The 20687-nt window shown below is 42.1% G+C and overlaps 1 protein-coding gene and 1 pseudogene across 1 annotated transcript in view; one reads left to right on the forward strand and one right to left on the reverse strand.

Moving 5' to 3' along the window:
- Window positions 1-20687, reverse strand: part of Bmp6 (bone morphogenetic protein 6) — a 172923-nt gene that overhangs the window by 72580 nt on the left and 79656 nt on the right. The gene's annotated exons all lie outside the window — the stretch shown is intronic.
- Window positions 12685-12898, forward strand: LOC122114056 (annotated as a pseudogene).

Below are 20687 nucleotides of genomic sequence, written 5' to 3' on the forward strand. Positions count from 1 at the left end.
GCACGTCAATGGGTTTTACAGAGTCTGGAGATTTTTGCTGAATTGTAGTGGGTGGAGTTAGGTCCACGGTCAGGAGCATCCCGGGAGTGCAATGTTTTCTGCATTCCGGAGGAAAGCAGTTAGTCTGCATTTAATTTTTAAACCGCATCTCATCCTTTTCCGTCTCTGCATAGCCACACACAGGGTGAAAAAAAAAATGTCCTGTTGCTCATGCTACGCGTTCTTGTTCCAATTCTTTCTGGGTTGCCTGTCCCTTTCTGTTTAGAACAGCAAATCTTCCACAAACCTGCATCAGTGCAGCAAGCACACTCTACACAACTCTAACCACACAGACATAAATACACTTTGGGCTATATTAACCTTTCCTTAAACAATAGCTTTTTCCTGGTCCCAAACCCCAAGGAAGGCTTGAGAAACATACGCTATCTATTTCTTATGTGTTCCAATGAGTTTATTACAGGTTGCAGAAAGCTACCAGAAAGTTCCATTTAAATAAACTTAACCCAAATGTTTTTAAAGGATGAATGTTTAAGCCATCACCTTAAAATTTTTTTTATCAACACAGACATTAAAAAGGGATATATTTTTTGTGCCTTAAACCATTGGAAGAAATGGGCCCCTTGCCCAAAGCCCTATATTTTAAAAAGTAGCCCTGATTTTCCTTATAGTGACAAATTCTCAGAGCAGAGGCTAATGCTTATCATCCTTAGGAGGAAGAGGTCAGGGTGTTAAGGTTCAAGATGATGAAAGTTCATGAAACTCCATCTTACTCAATGGCTGAGCGAGGGGCACAATATCTGTCATCTCAGTTATCAGAGGCATAGGTAGGAGGATTTCAGTCCCAGGCTGGTCTGTGCAAAAAAGATGAACTGTATCTGAAAAATCACTAAAAGCAAAAAGAGCTGAAGGAAGCATGGGTCAAGAGGTAGAACAATTGCTTAAAGGCCCTGAGTTCAAATTACAGTACCATAAAAAAAAAAAAAGACCGTCAAATCATAAAAGCACCAATGGGCAGTGAAGTGAATGTCTCATTTGGGAGGTCAACCATGTGCCTGGCTTATGCTCTCCCCCGCTCCCTTCCCACACCCCGCACCCCACCTTTCTCTCTCCAGAAATAAAACCTGACAAGTTTGGTGTCTGTTGAAAAGGGAGGGGAAGGGACTTCAGAGAGTACTCAAATCTCTTTCGCACCTCCGGAGTTTTAAGAATAAATTCAAATTTTAAGACTGACAGTTCAGAAGTTGCAGTCTTGGGAAGTTGACTGCAGCACAGAAATTCCAGGCAACTGGAGTTGTTTTGTAATTGATTTGGTGTTGAGGTTGTATGCCAGTCCTGGTGCTTGGACTCAGGGTTTGGGCCTTTTCTCCTAGCTTTTTCTCTCAAGGTTGGTGCTCTAGCACTGGAGCCAAACCTTCACTTCAGTTAACTTCAGTTAACTGAAGATAAAGAGTCTCACTGACTTTCTGCTAGAGCTGGCTTTGAACTGACTTTAATCTTAAACACCATCTCTTTAAACACCAGCACATTTATTTTCTACTGATTTAACATTTAAAGACTTTAGTAGTCAGGTGCTGATGGGTCACACCTGTAATCCTAGCTACTCAGGAGGCTGAGATCTGAGGATTGTAGTTAGAAGCCAGCCTGAGCAGTGAAATTCATGAGACTCATCTCCAATTAACCACCAAAAAACTCAAAGTGGAGCTATGGGTCAAGTGGTAGAGCACTAGCCTTGAGTACAAAAGCTCAAAGACAGTGTCCAGGCCCTGAGCTCAAGCCTGAGGACCATCATATGTATATACGTATGTATGTGTACACACACACACACACACACACACACACACACACACACACACACACACACACACACACACCTTCTCCTACCACAGATGGAACTAGGACCAGTGGCAGCATATGCGATATGGCTGAATCCACAGGGATCTGGAAGATAAACTTCAAATGGATGGAGCCCAAGTTGTCTACTCTTCCTAGGGGGGGTTAAGCTGCCCTACTTTGTGGCTGACTTTCCTCCAACTTCCAAAATAGTAAAGGTTTTCATAATCAGCAAACAAGCAGAACTTACTGTAGTGAGAGGCTAGTAAAAACAAGATACAAATTACTGGGTCAAGTTCCATCCCCAGAGCTTCTGGTTTAGGAGATCTGGGCCAGGGCTTCCAAGTTCACATTGTGTAACAAGTTCCCAGGAGGTTTGCAGACCACACTATGAGAACCATTGCCCTCCATCGGGGAAAGGGTGGAGATGGCATCAAAATGGGTTCAAAATCCTGTGAGGTGCCACTCTCTCACCCAATTACAGCCCAGGAAAAGTACTATGTAGGACAATTGCCCACTGTTTTCTATTTCTAAGAGTTAACAGGAAGAACTGGGTAGGGTGGCCTGTATTTGTCGTCCCAGCTACTGAGAAGGTAGAGATGGGAGGTTTGTGGTATGAGGTCAGCCTGGACAAAAAATTAGCTAGACCCTATCACAAAAACAAGGTGTGTATGGTGTCATACGCCTGAAATCTCAAATACTTGGGAGGCAAAGTTAGGAGGATCGTTGCCTAAGACTGGCTCAAGCACAAGTTCAAGAACCTCCCTAACTGAAACACTAAAAGCAAAAGGATTAGAGGTTTGACTGAAGGGGCAGAGAATTTGCCTATCAAGCCTAAAGCCCTGAGTTTTGATCCCTAAAACTACCAAAATTTGTTCTTGAAACATGAAGCAATCAATACATGTTTAGGTTAGATATATAGAGAGTTGTTAAGCATTGAAGTAGGACGACAGAAAGGCAGTAGAATGAACCATTGGGTCTGAACTAAATGACTCTAGAATCAGTGTGACTTCAATTAGACTACTTGCCCATTATTTTATTAATTTACCTCTTAATCGAACATGGAGCTTTAATCCTAAATATTTTAACAATTATTTAGCAAGTCAATCACAGCTTCAGAAGATGACTACTTAAAATTTAAGTGGAAAATATACATTTCATTAGGATGCAAAATATTGTTACCAACCCAAGCCTCCCCCCCTCCCCCAGCAAAAAAAAAGATATCTAAGGAAGTGGTGCTGTGGCTCAAGTGGCAGAGAGATTGCGTTGAGCTGAAGGGTTCAAAGACAGTGTTCAGGCCCAGAGTTCAAGCCCCATGACCAACAGAAAAAAAAAAAGGATATTTAAGCAAAAGTCCACATCCATAAAATTTCACATAGACTACTACATTGATATGCTTGATTTGTTTAAATCCTACTGTTTTCTACTTTTTTGGAACATCAACACATGTGTTCCTTAGGATCAGAGAAACTATCAGGGCCTGAGAGAATGTAATCTTATAAGCACACACATCATAGATCTGCATGTCAAAAATTCCTGTATGGGAAGGGAAGAAATGACAGGTCACACGTGAGAAGATACGCTAATGTTCACACTGAAGATACACAGGGTTTAAAAGATGCATTGAGTAATCAGTAGGTTAGCAGCCCTATAAATGGCAGGAGAGGAGTTTCGCTTACAGGTTGTTCATGCAGAAAAGTGAGCACTCACAATTAATGTCACGTGGATGAGCTGGATCACAATATAGGTGTCACTTTTATGTAAGGACTTTTTTTCCCTGAGTGTATGAAGGTCAGGGAAAGCCCTCCACAATCCTGAGAATAACACCTGCTGTGTCCTTGGGAGGCTGGTACCATGGTGAACTCAATGTGGTGAGTGGGGTTTGTGGAAACATGTTCCATGCTGATCTCCTGATGCATCCAACCACATCTCGGAGTCCAACAGTGCTCAGTGGGGAAAGCGTCAGATCTTTCCTAGCAGACCTTCTATACTTGAGCGGTGACAAGACTGAAAGAGACAGGCGTCACATGCCAGACTGACCCAAAACAGATTCAAATACACCTTCTATGCTGACCTCGTTTCAAGTGTGAATGCTCACTGAGATGCCTTGCCTTTTTTTGGGGGGTAGGAGGGGACTCCAGGGGCTTTAACTCAGGACTTGGGCATTGTCCCGAGCTTGTCCACTCAACGATAGTACTCTACTTCTTGACAAACAGCTTTCCTTATGCTTTTGGTGTATGGTGGTTAATTGGACATAAGATGCTCACTTTCCTGCCTTAGCTTTGAACCACAATCCTCAGATCTCAGCCTCCTAGGATCTAGGATCTTTACACATCGTGACATACATAAGATTTGAATGGACTTTTGACCTCACCTGTCCCTCAGCAAGCTCTGTGGGGTGTTATTTTCCCTTCCATGGTCCAAACAAGGGCTCTACAAAAAAAGGGCAAAGCTCTTGGAATGAATACTGACAATTTGTTTTCCCCCATTCTCAAGGCATATGTACTCACTGATTCCTGTTCACTTGTTATTTGAGACCACCACGAAACTCTAATGGGGCCAGCTCTGATTTTCTTCCTGAGTATTCGATGCAGCTATGTAATTAACATTCCATGGTCCTGAACCATTACAAAAAGACATCAGGACAGACTTGGTTCTTTAAATAAACCCAACAGAAAACCACAAGAACAGTACTCTCTTAGTGTCTCAAAAAGAGACTAGCTTCGTTCAATTTTCAAAAATGAGTGTACCCAAGATCACAATAGTGAGAGAAGATGTGTGTGTGTGTGTGTGTGTGTGTGTGTGTGTGTGTGTGCGCACACATGCGTGCACATGGTGGACAGATACAAATCGGTGAACATACCTGTATGTCAGTTTGGAACTGCGTAATCCAAAAGATAGCATTTATGAACTCCACATTGTGTAAGACATTCACTCTGAGCTTGACAACTGTGGCTCTGCTGGAAGGATATCAGATGAGAGGCTCGCGAAGCTCTTTTACGAAGGAAAGACCCCACCAGGCACGCATGATTGTTCTTGCTGCTGCTGGTCTACTAGATCTAATTATAGAGCTAAAAGTTGAAATGGGAAAAATTTACCTCAGATCAACAACAGTATTATATAAATAGGGTAAACTTGGAACAAATCTTTCAAATTTAATAATTTTCTTTATGCCTGAAAAATTTTGCATCATTCTGGCATAACCTGAGTGAGTTTACAAGCACCAGGTTGACGGGGAAAGAGGGAATCTTTTTCTTTTTATTTTTTTGTATTACTACTAAGACCTGAACTTAGGGCTCTCGCCTGATTTTTCACTCAAGACTAGAACTCTACCACTTACTTGAATTACACCTCTACTTCTAGCTTTTTGCTCATTAGTGGGAGATAAAAACTCTGACAAACTTTTCTGCCTAAGCTAGTTTTGAACTGTGGTTTGAATTGTAGCCATGTACCTTTGGGTTTAAAGACCTCATTCCCATTAAAGTCCAGGCTTAATAGTAATGTGTCATTGAAGTACAAAAGATTTTGAGAACAGGTCCCATTAGTCATGGAGCTTCCAGAAAGCTCTGATATGACAGTTGTATGTAACACCAGGACCTATAGTGAATACTTTAAAAAAAAAAAAAAAAGCAAAGGATGGAGAAGTGAAGGTAGTTATATGAAAAGTTTGTTGGTGGTATAAGGAGATTGGTGCTATGGCTCAAAGTGGTAGAGCACTAGCTATGAGCTGAAGAGCTCAGGGGCAGTGCCCAGGCCCAGAGTTCAAGCCCCATGACCAATAAATAAATAAGCAAATAAATAATAAAAAGTAACTAAATAAATAATTAAAATTAAAAAAATAAACTGCTAAGATCTACTTTAATTCCCTACTCTAGTGCAGGAAAATGCTAGAGAAGGGGTCAGGATTCCTCAACCAGGCCTATGGGTGCCACCCACTCTAGCCATCTCCATCTCTTACAATGCTCTAGTTCAGCAAATTCTCTATTGTTTCCTGCATCAATCTCTTGTTTATACTTTAGATTCATTATGTCAGAAAATGTGCTTAGACCAGATGCTGGTGCCTCATGCCTGTAATCCTAGCTATACAGAGATGTGAGATCATGGTTTAAAACCAGCCCCCAGGTAGGAAAGCCCATGAGACTCTCTCTTACTTCCAATTAACTACTAAAGAACTAGAAGTGGAGTTGTGACTCAAATGGTAGAGTACCAGTCTTGAGTAAAAAAGCCACAGAGGTATGCCCAGGCCCCAAGTTCAAGCCTCAGTATTGGCACCAAAAAAAAAAAAAAAAAAAAAGTGTGTTTAGCTCACGTTACAAGGGGTAGAGTGTGGTCTCCAAACTCAGAGGTCTTTAGGACAGAATGAAGGCAATTATATTTGAAGGCAGTTACACTGGTTCCAAGAATATGGATAGAAGTTCATCACACATTTTATCTGAGACTTCATTTAGTAAAATGCAGGATTCAATTACATTGACTGATAAATTAGAGGGTCTAACTTTACGGCCCTCTCCATTATTACCTTGGACCTCAGTCTGCTTTTTATAACTTAGACTATTGTGGCCCAGAGTAAATTCAATACTTTGTCTTCTTCAGTACTGAGGAAACTGTCTGCTCATCCCTGAATATTTACTTAATTTTTGTTTTGAAAAATTAGTACTCATACATGGTTAGACATTGCATACTCAAAAGAGTATTTAATAAAAGGCTTCCCAATGGAGATCAACTTCCAATCCCCTCTCCAATGAATTGCCTTTTATTTATACCTTGTAGATTCTTGTAAATCATCCATAAATGTATATATTGTATACACACAGACACACATATACACACACATTGCAATTGTGGGAATTGAACTTAAGGCCTCACACTCAATTGGCAAGTGCTCTATCACTTTGAGCCACACCCCCAGTCCTTTATATTTTGTTTTTTGGGTTGGCTTCAAACTCAAGATCCTCCTCCCCAAGTAGCTGGGATTACAGGAACATACTGCTACACTTAGCCTCTATATATCTATATCTTTAATGCAAAGGATAACATTCCAAAAGTCCATGCATCTTGAAATTAATTAACTATAATGCTATTTGTAAGTTACAAAGAGTTGGTAGAGAAGGGAGATCACCTCTGGGCAGAGAAAACTATGTAAGAAAGGCACAGTGAAGGGACTGCCATATAAACTGAAGCTTGAAGGGGGAGTCTTCGGTAGACAGAGGTAATGGCATGAACAAAGCCTGGAGAAGCAGAACATGGAAGAGTAGAAGCTGGCATTCGATTGGAGCTTAGTTTTCATGGCAGGAAGAAAGGAAAGACCAGCGGAAAGGTCGGTTGGAGGGAAGTGAGGAGTCCCCAATATTTTCCTGTGGTATCATAACCGACATGAATCTGGCATTTAGGATGATGTCACAACTGTGTTCAAACCCTAGGATCAAATGGAAATTCTCTTTTCCAAGAACGTCAACGCTGTTGATAGTGTAGCTGCCACCTCAATCTCCAACCCTTTCCTCCTCTCCCCTCCACCACCAGCTCCACCAGCCAAGGTCTCTCTGTGTTGGGTGTTTGTGTACACTGTTGCCTTCTACACTGCTTTTCCTTAGCAACTCACATAACAATTTCTTCCCTCCCTTCCTTTCCCCTTCCTTTGCTGGCCAACTCCATCCTAAATTTTGTTCTTCTCCTACTCAGCTTTATATATACTTCTTCCCTAGCACCATCACAGCTTGAAGAGATATATTTTAATCCTGTTTACTCATCAAGTCTCTCCCTCTCCTTTGAACAAAAGGTTAAACAGTACATCAACCACATCTCTCCCACCTTCCAATCTATCCCAGTGTCTAGCGGTGTCTGACATGACGCAGGCACATGAAGAGAATTTAGTGACTGCCAGGCCCATCCTCCCCTACAGCATATGGACTTAAAGCCAGGATGCCAGATGGCCCCCAACCCACTCAGTCACATCATCTGCAGCAAAGACATTGCCCAAGGATAGCTGACTGAGATGAAGGAAGTATGACAATTCTTCATCATCAGCTGACAACCAAAGGCTCAGTTCACCCAAGGACATGGCCACCTCCCTCTCCTTTTAGTCACTTGCTCAGGAGTAGGGGGTAGGGGTAGTGATGGTGGTGGTGGTGGCGATAGTGGTGGTGATGGTGGTAGTGCTTGAGGGGTTATGTGTGTGCTAGTACCCGAGCAGTAGTGTTAGTGTGTTAGTGGGGTGGTGGTAAGGTGAGATTGCGATGATGAGGTGGTGGTGATGGTGTGCTTTTGCTGGCCAAGTGACTGTCCTTCCCTTACCGCTCCTGGATGGGGTCTAAAGGAGACTGATGGAAGACTGTTCCAACGCAGCCATGCTACTGGTCCAGTGTCACAACGACCATGGTGACCAGTCAATAATTATTCTGACTGCTTTATCAACATCCCCTTAATAGCAGCCATCCCAAAGGCTGCACAACAGAATCCAGATAAAACAATGATGATCAAGGTTCTCCATACAAGGCTGCACCTGCTTGATTCACTGTGCCAGAGACACTAGGAACACAAGGAACTCACGCAATGCTGATAGGGTCAACCAACGAAAACTTTACAGACCTTTGCTTCCTATTAGACTCAGTAATAGGATCATAACTTTTAAATAAAAATACAGTAAACAGAGCCTTTTCTTTAATGATTGATGCAAAAACAAGAAGATGAATAGAATGAGTGGGGGCAACTTGGTGCTTGGAAGATTTCCATTCCAGCTCAGACCACAAGAATCCCACCAAATGTCTCCTAAATGGGCCTTTGGCAGGTCTTCCATGTTCAGGAAGCTGATTTTGAATTTACCCTCTCAATCTCTGGCTGGCAGAGTGTTCTTTGGCTATTTCGGACAGATTTTTGAGCAGGCTACATAGGTCTCTCTGACCAAGATCAAAGTGACCTTCATCATCAATGTTTGTGTAGAACCATCTCACCCCACATCACTTGGTTATCAGTCAGGCAGACTGTTGCTTCCAACAAGACCTCTGTCTAAATCATGACTTCCCAAGGCTTAAGTTCTCTGTAGACTCATAGAGTTGCAGCAGGCATATGACTCCACGCACCATTCTAAGCTACTGGAGCTTCCCCCACCCAACCCAGAGGGGAACTGTTCCTCTGACACTGCTCTATTATCTGGTCCTGAGCTCTGTCATGAAGCCTCTGGGAGGTGCCAGGGGTATTGTGCACAGCATGACCTGGCAGCATGCTTGCAACTGTCCTGGGCTCGACGATACTTCATGCTGACCAGATGGAAATGATTTCCTGTTCACCTGGGTTGGCACAGAAGAACTGATTCAGACCCAGCCTGGCAGAGCCCACCCAAGCATCTCTGCAGGTGCTTCTCTATCAAGTTTCTCAGTGCGTCACTGCTCAGCCATGAAGAGCTTGGGTTGAAGTCCAGTGGTAACTGGCAATGCCAAAAATAAGAGGACTGGGCTTCCAGAAAACAATAAACAGAACACTTAGGAAATTTTGCAAGCCAGTTTTTAAGAGGCCCAGGTTTGAGTTCATAAATGCTCTTATTAAAAAGCTGGTGCTAAGCCACTGTAATGAAGGAATGCTATTCATGTACACAGAAGAGGCCATCAATTGAGAAATATTTTTGCTTCATCATCTTTGCCGTGATTACTACATTCCAGAATGGTGATACATTTTTTTTTCTTCCAAATTGAGTGGCCAGATGAGAACTGTCTCACTCTGGAAAGCTTACAGAGACAGCTCTCTCCAACCTGAGGCAAGTCTTTACCCTTGGTCATGGAACTGGAATAAGTACAGATAGGAATGACCAAAGCAACTCCCTGTAGCCCAGGCCAAGGACTTGTAGTCACTTCAGATTGGCTTTACAGCCAGAATCCCTAACCCTGACCATTACCATTAAACCATTGGTGTGAGATGGGTGCTGGTGGCTCAGGTCTGAAATCTTAGCTACTCAAAAGGCTGAGATCTGGGCTGGGAAGGTGGCTCAGTGGTAGAGCGCTTGCCTTGCATGCTCAAGGCCCTGGGTTCGATTCCTCAGTACCACATAAGCAAAAAGAAAAAAGCCGAAAGTGGCGCTGTGGCTCAAGTGGTAGAGCGCTAGCCTTGAGCTGAAGAGTGGAGGGACAGTGCCCAGGACCAGAGTTCAGGCCCCATGACCGGACCAAAAAAAAAAAAAAGAGGCTGAGATCTGAGGATTGAGTTTCAAAGCCAGGAAAAACTATAGACTCTTGTCCTCGATTAACCAGCAAAAATTTGGGAAGTGTACCTAGCTTTTGATGTACATATGACCAGATAAGATGATGTTAAGCGAAATGAACCCCAAGATAGGGACACAAGTGGTTTTTTCTTTCTTGCTATTGTTCCTAATGTATTTATAATGTACCATGTGATTTTTTTGTTTCTTTGTATGTTCCTCTCCTAAGGTATAACCCATGTTTTCACTATGTTTGATGCCGGTGCCCTGTATTATATATATATATATATATATATATATATATATACTTCTCTAGTTTGGGGAGGGGAAGGGGAAAAACAAAATGCTTAAATAGGGATACAGGTTGACTCATTATAACAATGAGCTGTACAAGACACTATGTTGAAAAATGAACTTTACAATTTAGGCGGGGGAATGGGGGATGGAGGGTGGGAGTAGGGGGAAAGTTAGTTGTTGTGGAGGTGGGAGGGTAGGGGAAAAACAAAGGAGGAGGTAACAATGCTTGATAGGAAATGTACTCATTACCCTGCTCATATAACTGTAACCCCTCTGTACAGTATTTTTTTACAATAAAAACATTTTTAAATGAATGAATGAATTAATTAATAAATAAATAGCTTTTTTTAAAAAAAAGTTGGGAAGTGGAGGTAGAGCCCAAATGGTAGAATACCAGGCTTAAGCAAAAAACCCAAGGAAGCATGAAGCATTGAGTTCAAGCCCCAGTACAGAGATACTGGGTGGGGGGGGGGGGGTGCGCAGAAAGAGGAGCAGCAGAAGGGAATGCTAGAAAATGTATGTGGACCAGTTATAGTTTGTTTAGATTAATGATGTTTTTTCTTTTTCTTTTCTGCTGGTCATGGGGTTTGAACTCAGGGCTTGGATGCTGTCCCTGAGCTTTTGTGCTCAAGGTTAGCATACATACCACTTTGAGCCACAGCATCACTCCCAGTTTTAGAGTGGTTAATTGGAGATAAGAATCTCACAGACTTTTTCTGCCCAGGCTGGCTTCAAACCACAGTTCTCAAAGCTCAGCCCCCTGAGTAGCTATGATTACAGGTGTGAGCCACCAGTACCCAGCTACGTTAATGAAGTTTTATTGGATCAATTTGATGTTTGTTTATAAAAGAAAATTATTCCAATAAGTATAAGCCAAGCTATCACTTCGCTCCTGAACACAGAAATAAAAGGGAATCTTTTAATAACTGAAAGGAAATATACAACCCCAACTCAAGAGAAAAGAAAACTTCTTAAGTAGCAGGGTAATGCTACCCACTGAGCCCCCAAAATATAGTAAGGACTGAAAGAGATGCAGCCACCCATGTGTATGGTTTAGACCTAGCTTTCCAGCAGTGTGGAGAAGGTAGGAACAGCGGAGGGCCTGCTCAGGATATGTTAGAAAGTTTGTGGAGGTATAGACTATGGAAACAGAGGCCAGCGTGGGGTAGTGTGAGATCAAATGTAACATTTTTATGGAAGTTGATTATGTACAGTTTTCCACTGGAATTATCGGACTCTAAGACAATTTTTTAGAGCCATCTTTAAAATTTGACTTATGATTTCAAAAAATGATTATATTTGCTATCTCTTTTGTCTTTACTTATTATTATGAAGGAGGAATGTAGAAGTAGATCTGTATTCTGACAGTAACTCTGCTGTGTGTGGAGGTGGGTTTGTGAGGAGAGGAAGGAGACCATGTGCCAGTGTGGGGCCTCTTAGAGAATAAATGCACACTCCCTCCCATACATCACTCTCTTATAATACATTCATCTGGAGTAGAAGATATGCTGATACACATATGATAACAAATAACTGGAAAACTAAAATAGCATCTTACACTGTTATCTTTCTGTCACCATCGTTTTGAAAAACACTGACAATTAACTTACTAAATAGAAAAGATTTCTTTTGGCTGCCATTTCATAAGTTCTGATCTAAGACCAGTGGATCACAGGCTTTGTGTGATGGAGCAAACTACTCACCTCACAACCAGGAAACAAAAGACAAAGGAAAGGAGACAACTACGTATCTTCCAAGGGCCATTCCACCCCCACAATGACCTAAAGGCTGCTCACTAGGCCCCACTTCTAAAGATTCCAAAAACTCAAATAGTGCCAACTCTGGCCAATAGAGAATAATGTGAATACCAGGAACCTCATCAATTCTTCTTTGGTGATAGGACATCCTTCAGCATTGACATTTACCAAGGTCAGTTCACTAAGCAAATGGAGATGACAAACTATATAAAAGAACAAGCTCAACTGCTAGCCAGGATGGAGACTAAACTCAAATCTCTTTCAATGATAAAGATTCCAAGATTACATGCTTTAAAGCACTGTAAACTTTTAAAAATAACAGTGCAACTGCACTATTAAGTCAGAATAGGGCTGGCTTGGTTCTTTGTGTCAATGGCAAATCATGCCTGTTTATTTATTAAGCTATACTAACTGGGCAGATTATTTGGCTAGCTGATTGCCAGGTATTGCTCCTGTTTTAAAGTCATAGTCCTACCTTGACAGAATGCTGGCATTGGAAGAGACCTGAAATTTCATTGCGATTTATCCTTCTCATATACACTAATCAGCTAAAAACAAGTAACTCTTCTTTGGGGAAAAAGAATCAGAACTTCACTCTCTTAAAAAAAAAATTCTGTGCTCACTTCAGCAGCACATATACTAAATTTGGAATGATACAGAAGATTAACCTGGGGGTGAGAATGTTCAAAAGGGTGACATTGGCAAGGCACACTGTATGCATAAACTGCTTTGTACAACTACTTAAAGATAATTTTGAAAAAAGAAACAAGGATTAGCATGACCCCTGCTCAAGGATGACACACAAATTTGTGAAGCATTCCATACTTTAGACAGAAATGAAAATGCCTCCTTTAAAAGCAGCTAGAATCACACACTGTTGTATATGAAAGATGTTTAGAAATAAAATATCCAAAAAAAAATTTTCAACAAGCCTTCCCTGAATGAATCCAAATTAAAAGCAATTCTTCCTAAATTTTAACTTTCTGCATAATTACTGAAATAGCATCTGACTCTGCCCCTTGCTTTGATTGGCTGAGACTTGGTGACTACGGACAATCTACCACATAAATAATCCTTGCAATGGATAATTGAGAACTGCCTGTAGTAATTTTAACAAGTGAGCTTGGCACTCAGGCTTTCCAATGAGGTTATTCTGTTGAACAAGCTGCCCTCTCCTCTCCGCCTGCTTGGCATAATTTGCCATCCTAAACCATGGAATCTGCAGTAGCCCAAGTTTTGAGTGTTCTATGTTGGAAAGTTGGAGTAAGCTTGTTACTCTTCGGCTACTGACCAATTAAAATCAGTACATGATGTGGTGAGAGAAAGCAAGTGAATGAGGTCAAGAGGTAATAATTAAAAATGATGTAATGAGATGATCCAATCTCCCTTAGCCTGCCAGAAGGCCCACGTTCCTAGTTCCCCTATGCTGCTTGGGCATGAAGCCATGGAGTCTGTGAAGTCACCTCTAACCCTGGCATGGATTTCTCTGATTCCTCAGCTTGTTAGAGAGTCTGAACCTAATGGAATTTGTTTATAGATCATCTTCCTTAGGTTACATGTGGCACAAAGGCCCAGGACTAGTTTAAATATTTCTCATTAACAGGTGCATGCTCTATGTTTGTGCCTGCCTCCCATCCTCCATCACGGGTCCTAAGCACCAAGCACAGTGGTACACAGTCATGCTTGGTGCGTGAGTGTGAATACCTGGGATGAATAGGGCTCACAGGATGTGGTGGTTTGGGGGACGTCACAGGGAACGTGGGAATGTGAATCCTAAGTCGGTATGCTTTTGCTCATTTATGACAATGTGGGATGTTTGCTGAGACATCCACATCCACTTTAGCAGGAAGTACTGGCCTGGAACAGTGACCATCCAGTACCAACTCTAAGATTGTGGAACTTGGTTTCCTTAGGCCCCAGTTCATTCTCTTTAGGATGAAGAAAGTGGCCAGTTTCATCCACGGGGATTCTGTGGGGCCCAGAATCCTTACCATCAGGTTCTGTGTCTGGCTTTAACCCATGACTCATAGCAAGGATTTGGCTGACTTGGCTTAAGGGCATACCCATCCCATATGGCCTTCAAATGTAGAAGAACTAATGAACTTCACAGTGATACACACTTACGTAAAATCTGGGTAATTTTTGTTATTATTGAATCCAATACTTGGTCTCCTTGGTACTTTATCCAACCAAACAAGTCAACTCATTAACAGTTCAAGATCAGACCGCTAGAAAGCCAGCTTACACCTGTAATCCTAGCTACCCAGAAGGCTGAGATCTAAGGATCTTGGTTTGAAGCCAACTCAGAAAAGTCCTTAGACTCATCTATTAGCCACCATAAAGCTGGAAATGGTGGTGCTACTCACATGGTAGAGTGTCAACCTTGAGCAAAAAAGCCAAGCGAGTGTCTGAGGCCCTGAGTTCAAGCCCCAGTACTGACGCATTCGCGAGTGCACGGACACTTGCTCACTTTCACTCACACACAGATTAGACTACGAGAGAATTCCAAAAGCTTATTAAAGAAAGAATGCAAGCAGAACATAAGATGCAAAATACAATGACACACACAAGTCATTCCCTCCTAGGAGAAAGAGAAGCAGGAGGACATGCCTGATTGTTTCAATTTCTAGTTTCTGCCTCTTGATCAATGCATCAGGACTGAGCAAATTATCATAAGACCATTTAGTATAAAAATGTACATCAAATTAAAATGTAGAACCTAAGATACATTTAATTTTCATGCTGAGCTTCCCTAAGACTTGCAGAGACTGTTTGTTGTTGCTATATTTAATAAAGTTGAGATGAACCAAGCCATCTGCTGGCACATGGAACTTACTACTCATATAATTTGCACTCCAAGAAAGAGATTTACAGACCCAGGGAGAAAAATAAATCAAAGGTACACTTGTGAATAATGTCCACTGAGTACAGTTGTATGGTGAAATGTTGCCATGTGCAGTCTGGTGGCTTATGACTCCCTCTCAACACCCACTCTTGTTTTTCTCACCTAAAATCCAATTTCACATTGATATAATTTATAAGCATCATCCGTTTGCCAAGGACAATTCCCAACTTCAACTTTTCACTCAGTGAATCCTTCGATACTTAATGAGATTAAGCTACATGCATATTAGCATATTAGTGCCTTACTCTATATGCCAAAAGAAAGTCAAAATGTCTATACATTTGACTGCTTGGGATTTGTTAACAGCCTGTGTTTTGTATGCCTGTGCTAGATTTATTTGGAGACTGAGAACTTAGGGACACATTAAATAGAGCATACATTAAAAATAAGCACCACCTGAAATTTCCAGTGTGTCATCTCTACAAAGAGTATGGTGCTGTGTATTTGTGGTAGTCACAGCAAGATTTTCTGGTGTTTTAACAAATACTTCACATTATGGCATTGGTTGGCCTACAGTGAAACATATTATGAAGAGATGGCACCTTAATAAAGAATTCTTTAAAGATGAGACTTCAATCCAAAATTTTACATTTCTATTGACCAAAAAAAAAAAAAAAACACAACCCCAAAGCACTTGACAAAAAGAAAACTCTCTAAACCCCAATTGGAGTTATTGTTATGAGCCTTAAGGCTATGATATTCCTCTAATATAGAACCAATTATCCAGGTTCAGATAACTCTGAATAGGATGACCATTTCCTGAGCTAGACCACTAATTTGCAAATACAAACATTTTATTGTTTTGAGTCCAGTAATTTATTACCAAAAAGTCTGTTTGCTTACAGAGTAAATCTTGTTATAAAATAAAATCCCACTATTATTGATTACATACTAAGTAGGAATAGGTGCTAGTAAAGCAGTAAGGAAAAAGAAAAAAGTACATAAAATAAGTGTGACTTTTTCTGGCAAAACTTCCTCACAAAGAATTTGAGTTGAGATGTTCAACCCATAAAGAAGATTTTTCTCTAAACAGAATATAAGAATTTAGGAAAAATTAGCTCAGATATTCCAGCACCAAGACAAAGCCCAGAACTAATATTGCTATGTATAAGGAAGAGGAAACTATCATTTAGCATGCCTTAAAGCAACAATGTGGGGAGCAGGGTGGGAAAGAGAACTTCTTTCTTTTTTTTTTTTGCCCAGCAACATCAGAACTAATCCTTCTCAGCCACTGGCTGCATTCTTGACTCATCCTCACAAAGTCTATCAAAACTTCTCTCCCTCAGGCCACCAGGAAGCTCCCTCTGGAAATCCAGGCAGCATTCTTTTTCTTTCAAGACGTCTCTGTACAACAATGCAACATTCTTGATCACAGTTCTTGGCACTGAACACCATTCTGATTCCATTTTGCCTCCTTTCCAGGATCCTCTTCACCACTGGTGTCTTGATCTAAACCAGTAATCACATTTTCACCCTATATATATTCTTCAGACCAATCTTGCCCATGCTATGGTGTTAGTTATTACTGGAGGTTCTAGATTCTAGAATCTGTATTGCTATTCTTGACCCTTCCAGCAAAATGTCACACCTGATTCCCTCCTCTTTTTCATGCATCCTTGAAACTCAACCTGTCACCTTGCCCTTAACTTGTTCCTCATCATGCTCTCATTTTTGAGGCACCACTATCCACCCCACACAATCAAGATCTCTACCTATATATGGTCAAGTCCTCTAAGACAACATGCCTAGGACTCATCTTCAACACTTCACCTCTTACTGCATGTTCCTCTTTCTACTCTGGACAAAGTCATGGGAGCTGGACTTTCTGGTACTTTTTTACACTGCATCCAGTTCTCCATCTACAGCATCACCTTTCTTAGCCCAGGCCCTCACTGGTCTCTCTGCAAAGGCAATCTGGATGGTTCCCATTTCCAGGTTCTACCCCATCCACTCTCCTCATGTCCACCCAGCAGATCTGACTGGGAAAGTCTGAGCGAATGAAGACCCCAAGGGTGAGAGACAAGGCTGGTATTTTCCCACGTGCTCAAGAATGAAATGTGCTAGTACATAGGTAGCCAGGTGCTCTGAAAAGGCCTTGCCAGATGACAGCAGCAGGTGCAGGCTTGGATTAAGAGATGGAGGTCAAGACACACAGATGGACTGCTATGATTTGGGTATCATTGGTTCACAGGTAGGAAGCTTGGCCTTTAGTGCTGAGAGGTGATTGGCAGGGCCCAATGATTGGTCTTTATATACACTGTCCAGGAAAGGGATAAAAGTAGTTCTCATGGGACTTTTGGGTTCATTCTCCAGAAAGTAAGTTGTCAGAGTGAGACTAGTGTCTTTCTTGTGATTACTCTCTGATGTTCTCTCACCATTATGATGGATCCAGCCATGATAGGACTCAACTATTATGGAACTCAGCCAAGAGGCTCCTACCCCAAGGCTTTATCCATGGAGCCACTGGTTTTGGACTTTTACTCTCCCAAACTTTAAATGACTTTTGATAGTGTTTCACTTTAGACCAGGTTGATCTCAAACCTGTGCTCCTCCTGCACCAGCTTGTAAATGCTAGGATTACAGGAGTGGACCACCACACATGCCAACTTTTCTCTAGATAGTATTCAGCATAAGGTATTGCGTTATATTTATAGACAGTACCCGAGGACAAGCTAGGAAAATGTACATCTAATGGACCCCTCCGGAAAAATGAAAACAAAGGTGAGGCCAATCCTCACTAATTATTTGTAAACCAGTGAACTTCCCAAATGAGATGGTCCTGAGGCTTGAATTCTGGGCCTGGGTGCTGTCCTTGACCTTTTATGCTCAAGGCTAATGCTTTACCACTTTAGTCACAGTTATACTTCCAGCTTTTTGGTGGTTAATTGGAGATCAGAGTCTCATGGACTTTCCTGCCTGGACTGGCTTTAAACTGGGATCCTCAGGTCTTAGCCTCCTGAACAGCTAGGATTACAGGCATGAGCCACAGGTGCCTAGATTTTCATTTTAATAGTATTGTTTGCAAGTTCATAGTAGTATAAGCAAAAGAAGGTGCACAGACTTCCCATAACCCACTATGCTCACTCTCATTCTCTCTCTTATTCCCGCCTCTCTCTCATACACACACACACACACACACACACACACACACACACACACACACACACACACACACACACACACACACACACACACACACACACACACCCTTCTCTAATTACCAGCAATGGCCCCACATTTGTTGCAACTGATTAAACATGCACTGACTGACACATGGTTGTCATCTGTATTTCTATTTATATGGGCACTGAACAAGACACAGTCCACTAGGCTACACACATGATGTCACAGCTCATATCAGTATCAAGGAATATATGTCTGGAAAATGTGCTAGAGGAACATCTGCTCAAGAGAAGTGTCAACCCAGGTAGGTTACAGTTCCCAATGGTGCAATCAAACACATATAGGTATCACTGAGAAGAGCTCTGTAAATAATATTAACACCCACATTCAGTGGAGCGGAAGGGATGAAGATTGTCCTTAATAATATGGGTGGGGCTTGCCCAATCAGTTAAGGACCTAAAGAGGTTTCCTAAGTTTAAAAAAAAATTATACCCGAAGACCATGTAGCATTAATTCTTGCCTTCACTTGCAGCCTTCCCTGAAGATTTGGAATGGTCTACCTTAGTCCACCCTAAAATTATAATTCTTTAGAATAAATTATTATATATCTCTCATTTGGTTCTGTTTTTCTGAAGGATACAAAACACTAATCTGTTTCTGTAAGGTCTAAGAAGCATTGCAAGGTGCTGGTTTAGATAAAAATTAATTGATATATGGATAGGCCAGGTGCTAGTAGCTCACATCTATAATCTGAGCTACTTAGGAGGTTGAGATCTAAGGTTCACAGTTCAAAGCCAGACTAAGCAGGAAAGTCCATGGGATTTTTTTTTTTTTTTTTTTGTCAGTTGTGGGGCTTGAACTCTGGGCCTGGGCACTGTCAGTGAGCTCTTCAGCTCAAGATGAGCACCCTAGCACTTGAGCCACAGCGCCACATCTGATTTTCTGGTGGTTAATTGGAGTTAAGAGTCTCATGGACTTTGCTTGCCTGGGCTGGCTTTGAACCATGATCCTCAGATCTCAGCCTCCTAAGTAGCTAGGATTACAGGTATAGCCACCAGCACCCAGCCCACATGAGACTCTTATACCCAATTAACAACCAAAAAGCCAGAAGTGGAGCTGTGGTTCAGGTGGTAGAGCACCAGTTCAAGCCCCAGTACCAGCATACACACCACACAAAATAGGTACATAGAAGGGAAACACCTAAGGGAGAGAGACTGATAAGGTCTGGGCACTGGAATGAGGAGGAGAGAAACAAGAGGAAGAATCCAAGATGATGCTTTAAGCTGGCATAAGAAGCTATACCTCTGAGCAGAGAACATGGACAAGTCCCAGAATTGGGGTCAGTGGGTCATGGGTTCATGCCTGGTGAATCATGGGCATTCCTGGACTTTCAAGTAGTGATGTTCAGGGCACAGCTGGGTAGGAGGAGAATAAGTGAATGTGTTCTGGGTTAAGAGACATCAGCTCCACGACTACTGACATGGTGACATGTCAGTAGTGACCATGGCCATGAAGATGATGAGGTAGAACACATCAAGAGCAGAGGCCAGAGACTGTTAATACCTCAGAGTCCAGAGCAGTGGTTGCAAGAGGTGACAGAAAGAGCTGAGAAAATGCAAGACTGGGTGGCATAGACACCTGGGGGGAGGAGGGGAGGACGATACCACTGAGCTGTGCCAAAGAGCTGGGGAGTAATTACAGATAGACAGGGGACAAATGTGTCTTCATAGCAGCAGGGAAAGAGAACCAGGCTCTGCTGGGAGGGGGCACTGATGGCAGGAGGTAGTCAAAATAGGTTGCAACTATGAAAATAGAACAATGAAACCTGTTAAAATTATTTTGGGAAAGGAAGAGTGATTGAGGGGAGAGACGGATTAGACTGTATTGTCGATGTGTACAGAAATGTAACAAGGAAGTCCTTCCCCCTCTATAACTGATGTAAACTAATAAAAAGAAGTGTACCTGAAAGCAGTTAGGAGAACTCTAGAAGGAGATGTGATTCTACACGTGTTGGGATAAGGAAAAAGTCACAAGAGAAGAGACGGCTGCTCCCCCTGCCCCCACCACGCAAGCTCCTCCCCTGGATAGGAAGGGAAAGCCCCATGATGGGGTAGCTGAGGGGAAGGGAAGAAACATGATGATCCTTAGGAACTTGCCTACAGGGAGTACTGAAGCCGGGAGTTGGCTTTCAAGGATGGGGAAGTGGGTCAAGGGCATCATGAAAGACAAATAGACTTAAACTGCTTCAACACTCATGGTGAAAAGCTTTGCGCACAGGATGCATGTGGAAATGTAAGAGGCCTCCAGTGAGTGGTTCAAGGGGCAGGAAGAAGTGGGAGGGGCCAGATGCTAGAGCCACTCTCACAAAGTGGAAGGGGCAGGAAATAAGGGCCTATGAAGAAAAATCTTTTAACACACACTTGAGTATCACGTGAACACACACAGAGACATATCAGCAGATAGGGGTGTGTGTATGTGTGTGTGTGTGTAAGCAAGTGTGTGGCATGGCAACTGGTAATACCAGAACCAGGCATGGGGGTCACTCAGAATGATAGAAAAAATGACCTAAGCAACAGAGACAGAAATGTGA

The sequence above is a fragment of the Dipodomys spectabilis genome, unplaced genomic scaffold, assembly GCF_019054845.1.
Source record: "Dipodomys spectabilis isolate Male_0828 unplaced genomic scaffold, ASM1905484v1 ptg000104l, whole genome shotgun sequence".
NCBI classification, from domain to species: domain Eukaryota; kingdom Metazoa; phylum Chordata; class Mammalia; order Rodentia; family Heteromyidae; genus Dipodomys; species Dipodomys spectabilis.